Consider the following 10583-nt stretch of genomic DNA (forward strand, 5'->3'; position numbering starts at 1 on the left):
AGCTGTAGTGACAAATGCATGACAAGACTTTTTTTATCCTTTTATATATGACTAATGAATGACCACAACCATGTCCAGCCTGTTTATCTCTTCCAGTATTGCTGGTGTCAGTACATTAGAAGCCTTTGAAATTAGTTCGGATGATTTCTTTTGTGTTTGCAGCTAAGGGAAGTGAACTGATAGAAATTGGGGGGGGTTGAGAGCCGTTGTTATTAAATTTAACACAATGATCTTTTAAATACAGGTATGTCACAAATATCCGACCCACCCATGAATACAAGAGAACTTCACTACTGGCTCTGTTAATGACTGTGCTCAGTGTGCAGTGATAGGAAAATGGGTGCCTGTCCTTGTTTTCCAAAGGAGAGAAACTGTTCTTGCCCATTAAGATGAGACATTAAAGAATACTTGTGTTCCCCTCCGTTTCATTGGTTTTAGGATTTAAGCACCTGCCTTAGCAATTAAGGAGAGTTATATACCACTGCAGGGAATGTAAGAGGAGCAAGGCTGGTGTTTAAGGCTATATACCTTGCTTTTTATCTATTCCCTTTTCCAGTAATTGCAACTAATTTGAAATTCCAGCGCTTCATAGGCACTAAAATGGGCAACAAAACTATTTTAAAAGATTGTAAATCGTTCAGGCCTTGCCCTCTTCTTAGACCAGACATGTCTTAAAGGAAAAGGAAAACCGGAAGAAGTCTCTCAAAGGCCAGCCTTCTCTCTGCTTGCACAAAATGGAGTACATTTGTCGTTTATGTGCCTCCACTTTAGAAGACGTGTGCATTCAGGCAACATGTTTATAACACCCACTGATTTAATAGTTTCCGCTGTTGTGTCTGCTGCTTTTATATATAGACACACATATGAATCTTTTTAATTTAATTACTCTACCAACTCAAAACACTGGAACTGTTTAAAGTACTTTAAGACACAGTTGATCTCTTTAATATTATTGTCAACTCATTCACACTCAAACATTACGATACTCATTTTTCATCATCTGCAATCATAATATGTATGTAACTTAATCTATTTTATAGGATTTTTAAGATTCATGCAATAAAAAAATAAAACAAAAATAAATCCAGCAAGCGAAATAGAAAACACAGCCAGATTAAAAAAAGAAAACTGGCACAAGGAAAAACAACAAGCAGTCAAGTAAAGCATGCAGAATAGGACAAGAGAGGTGAGGAAAGGGACAAAAAAAATGTGGGGAACAGGCTAGAAAGTAGAAGTCATGTGCAAAATATATGGGAAAGAGCTAGCAGAGAACAAAAGGTGATTCTGCTGTGTCCAAAAGAAATAAGAGACAGGGAGAAAATGCACTGAAAATATAAATATCATATTACCAATGTGGGAGTGACTTGGCTAAAACCTATATTAAATCTCTGAGCCTGTCCACTGTAAATGTGATGCTTTTAGCAAAGGCAAAATGAGCAGGGTTTGCACCCTGGGCAAACCCTGTTAATTAATGGAGGGGAGGGTGCCCCGAGACCAGGGGAGGGGGCTGCAGGAGACATACCTATTCCAGGGACTCAAAAATGGTCTATAGCTGGTCTGCACAGTCCGGCTGTTGCTGCTACAGCAGCAGTGCAATATCCAAGCATCCAGCTGCTTCTGCAGGTGATAGGGATGCCATTCTGGTGCCTCAACTTAGTTGGCGGCCGGGGTTAGTGCCCAGCTCACTGTCTCTCTCTCCCCCACCCTGCATAAGTTACACTACTGGTTTTCAGAAGCCCGAGTAGTATTCGACTGAACTGAGTGAGTGCCTGCCATCTGCAATACGGGCTAACAGTTGATATAGGCTCCAGCTGGGTCCTACAGTGATGGGGGCTCCTTCCATCCACTCAGGGTCTGGGCAGACCAGTGCAGCCATGGTTATTTCTTTCTTAACCCCCACAACATCAGCAGAAAATTCCAAACTCTTTTCCTGGCTCCTGTGTTCCTGGCTGCACAGCTCTGAACCTGGAGGGGAAACAGCTTCTCACAGGGCTTTGCTGGCTCTCCCGCATCCTGATGTTCTCCAGGCAAATTTTGACAGTCTCCCATGGTTTGGGTTGAGTCTCCCTTCCATCTCCTGGCCTGGGGTCCATTCCTTCTCCCCTGCACTGAGCTGTCCCTCCCTCAGCTTTTATGACTCAGTAGCAGCTAATTTTTGCAATGCGGGCTCTAGTCACAATTTAAATTATGCCAATAAGAAGCATGCATTGTGCGCTGCACACCCTCCTGTCTGACAGGGCTTGCAAACACTCTGTAAAGTTTTTCTGCCCCATAACAGCATCTCTACAGTCTTATGTTATGTAGTGTCACAATACTCAAATACCTTAATCAGCTGTTCTAATTCTGACTAGCCACTTGCCCATCAAGAATGACCCAGGGTTGGGGGGGGGGGCAGCCAGGGACAGAGGACTGCATCTGGCCCTGCCCCCACACTTTCAGGGCCAGGCCTACTCTGCCTCCTCCATGGAGTGGGGGGCGCTCCCCTTTTCCCCCACTCCGTGTACCTCATGGGGTGATATCAATAGATGAGGCTACCAAAAACAAAGTCATAGTGCTGGTGGTTAACACGGCTACTAAAGATGAGTGTGTGAAACCAGGGCAGCAAATTTCTGAGATCATTGGAGCCAATGTGGTATTGCCCCCTTTAAATTCCAACAATACTTATGACTTAGATCTCATTTGGTGACTCTCTCACACCACCAGAGTGGGGAAAACAGCTGCAAATGAAGCTGAGCCAACGGCTTAAAGTATTCTCAACCCATGAGTGGGATGTGTGGCTCGCCACTGGAGTAGAGCACCAGATACAGATAAAGGACGATAGACCGTTTAGGGAGCAGTCTAGGTATATAGCCCTTACAGAAGTGGAGGATGTTAGGAAGCACCTTTAGGACTTGGTACAATAAGGAATTATTAAGGAATCCCAAAATCCCTATGTGTCACCCATCTTAGTCATGAGAAAGAAAAATGGGAAAACACAGATGTGTATTGATTACCGGACTTTGAACAATAAGACCATTGCAGATCAATACATGGTACCCTGGTGTGAGAGGGGCAAACTTTCACACCTGGTGCAAGCACCGACCTGCTTCCTGTCTACGGGCTAGCCACCCACCTCACCCACCTGCCACACCTTGGTGTAATAGTATTGAGATGTTAATTAGGTGGGAGGCTTCCCATTTTGAACCCTGATACTTAGGGGTATATCTACAGCTCCGTTCCACCCCTACACTGTGGCCCAAGCCGTGCAAGTGGCATCCCATGCTGCTAGACTAAGCCATACCCTTCACCCATTAGCTGTGGTCCCCTCTCTGGGACCTTTGGCTCCCCCTTAGGCCCTGGCCCCGTCTCAGCTCTGCTCTGCTCAGACTCTCTGCTCTGGGATCCTTCGCAGTGGGCCATCTTGGCCCTTTGACCCTGCTTTGGGTCCTGGCCCCAGCATGGGCCAGTTGAGGGTCCCTCAGACCAAATCTAAGCTGCTTGCCTGCTCACAGGGTTCGGGGTCCCCCATTTCCAGCTCAGGTGTTTCTCAAAGTGTGCCTGGCCCCTCAGGATCACTCACCCCAGCAGGCCCAGGTGCTTCCAGAAGCTTACCTGGACTTCCCTGCATTATATAACTCCCCCAAAGGTGGGGAGTGAGGTTAAGGCACCCCGACCCACCTTCCACTGGGGAGGTGATCACTCCTGGCATTTACATAGGGACTCGTGCCACCAACAGCCCCACCATGCCTTCCTTCCCCAGCAGGGTGCAGTTTTAGGTCATACCCAGGACCAATGAGGCCTCCAAGCCATCCCCATAGCCTCACCCTTACCTCCAAGGTATTCCTAGCAGAGCTCAGCAGAGAGGTGTTTCTCCTCTGCTGGCTGATCACAAAGTGCCCTCAGTTCAGGGAGCTGGGCCTTAAAATAGCTGCCCTCATCAGGCACCTGCCCCTCCCTGGCCCAGTCCTTAAAGTGGCAGGCACTACCACTGCCCTGCCACACCTGGGTTCAGGATGCTCTAGACAGCCTGGTAGGCAGCAGATGGTTTTTGGTGTTAGACCTTCATAGTGGTTATTAACAGATATCGTTGAAGTAGGAGCACATGGAGAAGACAGCCTTCATACGTCCCCTTCACTTTGAGAGAATGCCACAAGGGATCTCTGGAGCTCCCGCCACTTTTCAGCTTTTGATGGAAAGCGTGGTTGGTGACATGGATATGACACAAGTTTTAGTTTATCTAGATGACATTATCATATTTGGGAAAACACTGGAAGAACATGAGGAATGACTAATGAAAGTCCTGGATTGTCTGGAGGCTGTTGGACTCAAGTTGGTGCTCGACAAGTGTCATTTTTGCCAGACGACTGTGAAGTACATGGGGCATATTGTGTCAGCCAACAGTGTCAGCACAGACCCTGACAAATTAAGGCAGTCCTATTCTGCTATTACCTAGTACAGTACCTGAAACAAGATTAGCACAGTAAGTTGAGTATTATACATGACAGGAAGAGTGTGTGATTAAAAGGAAAATGAAGGAGCACCTGAAAACAAAATGGAGAGGCACCATGGAAGGATTAAAGCAGAGAAATGCTGGATTTCCAGACCTACAATATGGCCACGACCTAACCACTACTGGGATCTAAAGTGATGCCTTGCTTCTACACGGTACTATAGATGCTTTGTGCAGGACTGTTCAGTAATTGTGAAACCCTTAACTGAATTGACTCAAGGATATCAGCTGGGGAAACACAAATGAGGGAAAAGCAATATAGGGCCCAGAAATGCAAAGAGGCCCTTTCAAGATGTGGTCTGAAACTTGGTAGAGCATTTTGGACACCGATGGACACAGGACTGTGAGAAGGTTTTTAAAAATATAAACTGATATATAACACCGAGATGTTCTCAATGCAAAAGGGGAAAAGGTCCCTGTGGGCTCTGTCCAATATGCTAGCAGGCTAGAACAGGCAATTTGCAGCCTGTGGAATCATTTGATCTGGACCACAGATCGGGAGATTCAGCTAAAGGCTACTCTTCCTATGCTGCCACAGAGACAAGCAGCAGTGGTGGCTGGGGGCTAGCACCCACCTCTGACTCAGGGTAGATCATTCCAGCCCACAGCAGGAAAAGGTTGTCTATCCCAGCTTGGAAGCCATCACTGAACCTCTATACTAAAGTGAGTAGTACCGTGAAAACAGGTTCCTGCATTTGCCCAAACTATTGAATAGAGCATTAAAAAGAAGTCAGTCGGTGCTACTGGCAACATGGCATGAGCTATGTGGGTCACAAGTGTTCACTGTTTGTGATTTTATGCTTTTCTGATAACAACAAGGAAAAATAGAGCAGTGGCTCCCTATCAGTGAACCACTAAATCCTAGTAATTACTGCAGCCTTGTAAGTGCTCCATCCATTACATTAGAGCCAATCAACTTGATGATACAGAGAGTGCACATCAGTTGCAGTCCCAGTTCAGTGAAGGTTGTGACTGCCATTTTGTCAAGCTAAAAATAGTAGCTGTCACTCCTATGACTGAGTGACCTTTGTTCTCCACTAGGACTTCACATGATTTTTAGTTTTCCATATCTGGCTTCACAGTTCCAGTCTGTAACAAGAGACTAACATCCTGGAAAAGGAGTGGAGCAAATAGTTTAGCTGCATTCCTCATGCTTCACACAAAATCCCTGCAACGTATGTTAATATTAATCTATGCCAACCCATTTACAAAACTGAGTCTTTTGTCTGTGCCCCCCCGCCCAGATTGGCCCTCACCAGCTGGGGAATGGGGGTGCCAAGTGAAGTGCTAGCTGATGCCCTCCCAACATTGGCTCCGGCCGGCACTGAGAAGCACCAGCAGCACTGAGAGAAGTGCTGGTGGCACTTCCGTTTTTGCTGCTGGCTCTGCAACCAGCCACTGGGGAACCACCCCCCCAGTTGGAGATTGGCCACTGGTGCCCCCCCAGATTCTGGAGGCACCAGTCACCCATGTTAGCAGTATATGACATTTTGAGCAGTTGAATTATGACCTAAGTTGATCAATGCCAGAATCTTCAGCAGGTACCAATTTCATGCATATAGTTTTTTAAGGGGCTGATTGTAAGCCAACTGAAATCAATTAAATTTATCCCATCTATCAGTCTGTATAATGTCTAAATTCTATCAGTCTGATGATGTCTTAGACATCTGTTTGGGATGTATCAGTGGAATCCCGGGTATCAGGGCTCCTGAGTTCTACTCCTAGCTCAGAGACGTACACTGGCTAGAGCAGTGGTTGGCAACAAGACAGTTAAAGGATTACATTTTGAATATTCATTCAATTTCCTATGTGCTTATCATTGTAATAACACATAGGCTAATGATGGTTGAACCACAGAAGCAGAGAGTTAAGGGCTGGTCCAGACATTTATATTAATGTTTTTCAAGCTATAATTTAACCTCTTAGGTCCATAAAATCTGGATAGAAATATTAAGGTTTCTTGTGACAGTAATTGTGTTTCCTGCTTCTCTATGACCCAGAATTAGCATGCTTATTCCCAGTTCTAGTAGGAAATGCAAATATATAGGAAATTGAAAGGGAGTGGGAAGCACAAAGATCATAACCAAATATTTTAGGACCTCTCAGAAAATTTGATTTGAGTCTGGTTTCACATTCAAAGGTCCTGTAGAGACAGTGGAAGGCAAGCCATGATTTTTCTATAAACCAGCTCTTTCATGTTTCCCAAAGACTTTCTTTGGATGATCTTTCTCGTCACTACCTAATCAATTCCAATTGCTCATTCCCTATTGGATAAAAATTCAACCTACCAAAAATGTAGGCCACTGCTGGAGAAGTTGCTGCATGCTTCAGTGCCACTTGGTTGTTATGTTAGGACCACCAAAACCCTGTGTAGTCCCATTTCTCCAAAACCCAACCCTTTTTTTACCTTCCAGACCAGGCTGTAGAAGGTCCTCTTCTGTGGCTCTCCAGTTGTGAAGAAGTTCCACTGTATAAGAGTTCTGGCTACTTCTCTGGGATAGTGCTGTTGCTTGCTTGTGGACCCCCAGCAACATGGGTCAGTGTCCAAGCCATTGCCCTGCCCTTCCCTGCCCCCTCTGGGGACGCTACCACCCAGAGACAGCACAGAGAGGACTTACCCAATCATGGAAGCTGCATTTCTCTCTGACCCTTCTGCAGTGTTGAGAAAGGAGCCTTGTATTTCCTCCACAATCACAGGCCTCATATGCTTTTGGTGATGAATTATTTTTGAGCTTATTTAAATCATTTAGAGGAGATGCTTGACATATAGTGGAATGGGTTTTTACTGGTAAAGCAGTGTACATTGGTAGGCTGATGCACAGGAAGGCTTTGGTGCCATTGACTTGCTTTGCCATGAGCACATTTTTCAGTCTCTTCTCTGTTTTTAGTTTCCCCACCTGCCCAATGGGGATAACAACAATTACCTTAAAGGTGAACCACAAGGGTGAAATATTTCGTATTTGTAATATGGTTTCAGGACAGTAGGGCTTTGCACTTTTTAGCGTGGCATGTGGTTTCTAATGTGATGAGTATATTTGCTATTACAGTGGGGGGGGGGTGTTTGCCTAGAAAACATAATAAATGTTTGGTCTCTTACACCTCTACAAGCAGGACTACTCCTATTTGGAGGCATGATAGCTATAGTCCCACAGGAGACAATAGTTATTTGCTATTTATTGTTACAGACGGCTGCATTACCAGAGGGATTTAAGGACATTTAGCACAACACATGCACTCTATCACTGAGTGAACATGCCCTTTTGCAAATACATCTTTCCCTCCCAGTGCCGCCTGCAGCAGTGGAACTCTCAGGCATTCCCTTTATCTGAAATTGCTGACACCTGTTATATGGGAACAAATAATTCTAGAGTTCCTGTCATTTTCTTCTCAGGCTGCCATCTCACCTCCTGGTTTCCTAAGGGCCCTGTCACCCTTAATCACAGTTTTCTTTGTGATGGAAACCAGAGGTGGAGAACCAGACAGGTTCCAGATTTACCACAGCCGAATTCTCTTAACCTTATTCCCTAAGGAAGAGGAGGGAGGGTGGGGGAGCAAGGTGAGGGTGGAAAACACAGATGTACTAAAATAGACAACTACACCTAAAGCAAACAGGCATGAGTAAATCTGCTGTCGTGACTTCTCTTTTGTGAACTCTTCTTCTCCGTGGAGGTCAGCTATTCTGCCACTCCAGGCAGGGAAGGGGGGTGTTTGAATGTCTGAGCTGAAATGCCATTTGTAGAGCATTTGTCTTTCTAGGATTGAGATGGGGCTTTCCATTGAAATATTTGCAAACTTGAGAGATGGGGGTGATGTCCTAGTTTCAGTCTCGCTCATTTCACACAATCCAGGATCTATCCAAGGTTTTAAGAAAACCCAAAGCCAGATTTTCAAGTGTTCAGCAGGAACAAAACCTGGACAATTCAGCAGTGGCTGAATCTCCAAATCAGATTCGGCCGAATCGCGTCAGGACAGAGATTCAAATTACCGAATTGAATCACTGTCTCCCAAATCGGCCGAATCCTAATCCAAAGCAAATACTAGCCGCTTCGCACAGGCCTATGAAACAGCAATGTTTCTATTTTTAACTATTCACAACATCTTTAGCTTTCCATTGTTACTGTTACTTAGCTGCATTTGTAACTAAAGGTGTGTCTTCCAATGGTGTATTCCTAGTTTCACAAAAGCTACAGGAAACTGCACAGGTCACCCTAATGCAGGATCTCAGGGTAACTGAAACTACATCATGCTGGTTTAAAGCTTCATCCAAAGCTCACTTAAGTCAATGGAAAGACTCACAGTACCCATAGTGGATTTTGGAACTGACTCTAAGATTAGGTGGCATAAGGAAAAAAGGATTTGGAGAAAAGTTTGGCCTCCCTATACCAATATTGTCTCTTCATACCAATTTTTATAACAGTTAACATGAGTGGTTTACAATATTAAAAGTTCCCAAATATGCTGCATTTTGCCTTCCATCTCCTAGTGCATAGGTAGGTATTTTTGGCACTATCTTTTTTTATTATTATTGACATATAACGTTTTCAACATAGAATGTGTATTGACGAAGCCATCAAGATAGCAAACACATTAAACCTAAACCAACAAGCCAGAGGCCTAAATAATACAAAGCTAGATCTGCAGTCTCTGTGTGCTGAGGAGTTTTCAATAGCCTAGTCTGCAAATAGACCTTCCAGCTTCCCTTTGGCCTCATTTATCAAACAAACAGGGAGCAAATTTGCCATCAAATTAAGAGCAGACAAGCAGAAGATAAAGGTTCTTGTCTTTGGTTCAAGCCCCTCTGCAAGAGGCTTGACTCTGGCCACATCTGCTTTACTAAATAAAGAGGAACTTTCAACTACTATAAAACTGGCAGAACTGGATCCTTTAGCAACTCTCTCACCTGATTGCAGCACAAGGGCTTGCTGTGAGTGAGCGAGAATATGTCTCGAGTCTGCCAATTCCCTGCTGATCAGCATAATTTTGAGCAACCACTGAGCCGCTCTATCTTTGAGGCTAGTACAGCTTGAGAATCAGAAAGCCGTAATTCCTGATTCCCCACGAACCGCCCAAGACAGTGCTAGCTCAGAGCATATTTGGCACATTATTCTTGTCTGATTCCTTCAAGTACCCTTCCATTATTTATAGCTCGTACAGTGGGCTTTAAACTAGCTTCGCCGGGGGAAGGAGCCACTTCGAGTGGAGAGGATGCTTCACCAGCACACAGGGTGACAAGAAGAAGGGAAGCGCAGCTAAGTACCAAAGTCCGAGGAGCGGGGGCCACAACTGTCCTGTGAGTGGGAGGAAGGCACGAGCCCCCTCAGGAGGCCTCAGGTGTCTCTACACTAATGCTTGTAGTATGGGGTGTAAGTAGGAGGAACTATGCCTCCTGATTGCAAGTAAGAACCCAGACTTAGTAGGGCTCACAGAAACCTGGTGGGACCCTATCTACGACTGGGCGGTGGGTATTCGGGGATGCACCCTATATAGAAGAGACAGGACAGAGAAGAAAGGTGGGGGGGTTGCGCTCTATGTCAAAGAGCACCTCACATCATCAAGGATTAGCTTCGGGTTAGAGGAGGGTTGGGCAGAGACACTATGGGTCAAACTACAAGGGAGGCATGGTGAAAGGGACCTTACGGTGGGTGTCTACTACAGACCACCCAACCAGGGGGAAGAGCTAGACCAGGACTTATCCAGTCAGCTTATGCAGGCGGTTAGGTCAAGGGATGTTATTGTCATGGGTGACCTAAACTACCCAGACATTTGCTAGGAGGAGCAGACAGCCAGGTCTGACTGCTCGCGTAGGTTTCTGGCTGTATTATAGGACCTTCACCTTATCCAGGAAGTGCACAGCCCCACTAGGGGTAACACCTTGCTGGACCTGGTCCTGCCCACGGGAGATGACCTGGTGAGGGGACTGCAGGTCCTTGACCACCTGGGCAATAGCGATCATCACCTGCTGGATTTCACTATCCAACACAGGGCATCTAGGGCTCACACCAAGGCTAAAGCCCTTGACTTCAGAAGGGCCAACTTCAATGATCTTAGGAGACTAGTGGGGGAGGCACTAAGGGCCCAGAAGGTAGAGGAGATG

The sequence above is a fragment of the Alligator sinensis genome, unplaced genomic scaffold (genome assembly GCF_000455745.1).
Source record: "Alligator sinensis unplaced genomic scaffold, ASM45574v1 scaffold73_1, whole genome shotgun sequence".
NCBI classification, from domain to species: Eukaryota; Metazoa; Chordata; order Crocodylia; family Alligatoridae; genus Alligator; species Alligator sinensis.